Genomic DNA, 2,255 nt, shown 5'->3' with positions numbered 1-2,255 from the left:
TTTAATATTATTCCATGAGGAATAAGATGATTGTGTTGATGATATAAGAGCAATAAATGAAAGGCATTATCATTTACCTGCATGGAGGTGAAAAACAATAAGAACCACAGGTCTCCAGGAGTCACAGTCACCCTCCCTGTTATTATGACCTGTTTCCATTGAGACCTCGCTGATCAGGCAGGAGACCAAGAATTGATTTGTAGAAAATGGAGCAACCTTTTTAGCCTCCATAATGTGAAAGAGGAATAATAACAACTGCCCTTTGATCGCTTGGTGTTGAAGCTCATGCCGTCTGCCTCAGGGTGAGGGTGCGTGTCGTTTCTGTAATAATGTGTTCTCTGTCAAATGAATGCAGAATAAAAAAAGGCTGTCAGTCTTTGCAGCATTGCTGCGATGCAAACATATGTGCAAAAGGTGAAAGGTTGGCAACATGAAGCGAATATTAAACTGAAACCTTGAGACTAAATTTGGTGTGTTGGTAACTGAGAGTCATTCAAACACCTAMCCYCAGCTCTTTAGATCAGAGCTGAGRTTTTAAACATTTCTGTTGTTTAAAAAGTGAAACGGAACGCCTCGATCGGCTGCTGTTTCTGTGCGACACGCTGAGCCGGTGCTGACGGGACACGGAGCATCTCCTTGCTGTGATGCTGCTCAGGCTGCACCATCTTCCAAGAGAAATGTCAAACAGGAGGGCAGCAACGTGCAGCAGAGGCAGGAAAAATATTCCCCTAATGATGACAAAACACACAAAGACTTGTCTGACCTTGAAGGTGGAGAGCGAGCCGGGGATCCTCAGGTGGATCCGACTCGGTCTGAATCGTAATCCTCTGACGATTGACAGACACAAAACTTTGTTTTTATGTTTTGATTCTGTGAATGCTGCCTTATTAAATTAAAGGCACACAAACATTATTATTTCAGTGAAATTTGACTTAGTTAATTAATTTGACTGATGAAGTCACTCGTGGGGCTCATCACAGTCAGGGKTTTTTAAACTTTTTTAGTTTGTGGCTCACAAAATAACAGCTGCAGAAACTGGTTTATGTGTGCAAATGWTGCTAATAACTCTGTTAAACATGAGAATAATAACAACATAATCAAACCTAATAACTAATTCTACTTTCATTCATTTGTTACTGTGTTACTGCTAACTCAGCTCTACCTGGTATTTACTGCATAGAAACAGTGTTTTAACATGTCCTCTTATAAACACTGATAGTACTGTGTGTTCAACTGACTTAATGTGAAATAAATACTACAGAAATACTATTAAAAGTAAAAGTAAGAGAGTTTAACTCACTGTTGAGTTGAATTCTGAATTCTCCCACGTTCTGACAGGGAATTTTCATGCATAATCAGCATGCATTATGGGAGATGTAGTTTATGACTAATGCAGCTTTACAGCAGCTTATTTTGGGACATTCAGATTAATGTCATTCAAACATAACGTCAGGGATTCAATTAGAACAAAAAYTGCAGTTAAGAACAGCCATTCAAGAARACACACAGAACAAAAACACGGGGAACAGGTGAACAGGTCATCATGAGCGGGGCTAATCAACTAAATGACTCCAGGGGCCACAGTTAATGAAGAACAACAGCTGAGGGTCAGAACATCCAGCAGTAAGTCATTATGTAAATAAACCAAGTATTATAAAAATCTGTTACCTTTGAATTAGTTTATTTTGCTGCATTTAATCATGAATACAACACATAGAACCCTATGTAATAAAAATAGTGATAATAAAACATCATAAACAAAAAAGAACACATTTTGTCTCATATTTAACACAAGTATTATTCTGACATCTCTGACTTGCCAAATTTTTAAACCAATTTTATTTTCACTTTCATAGTTTTATCTTCATCTGCTTGTAATTTTAACAGTCTTGGATGTTCGTACAACAAATACCAGCTTTTAGTCAAGATTCTGACTTTTCTGTCGATACTACACCTGTTTATGTCTAACTAAAAGAACTCAATAATTAAAATTGTAAACCAGGGGTTTCAGTTTAAGAGATGAATGAACCAACTGGCGGGCCGAAACTTGGTCTCTCGCAGGCCGGATGTGGCCCGCGGGCCACCAGTTGATTAGTCCTGGTACATTTCATGTAGCTTTTTTTCCTTAGAGTGTTTAAATTTTTTATTTTATTCTGTCTTAATGTAGAGTTTTTTTTATTTCTAATCATACTTTTATTATCATTATTTTGTGGACTTGGAGAAGGCATTCGACCGTGTCTCAAGCGGGGCCTTGT

Source organism: Austrofundulus limnaeus, unplaced genomic scaffold (genome assembly GCF_001266775.1).
Source record: "Austrofundulus limnaeus strain Quisiro unplaced genomic scaffold, Austrofundulus_limnaeus-1.0 Scaffold139, whole genome shotgun sequence".
Taxonomy (NCBI): Eukaryota; Metazoa; Chordata; class Actinopteri; order Cyprinodontiformes; family Rivulidae; genus Austrofundulus; species Austrofundulus limnaeus.
The sequence above is the reverse complement of the archived record's forward strand: the minus strand, read 5'-3'. Positions refer to the sequence as shown.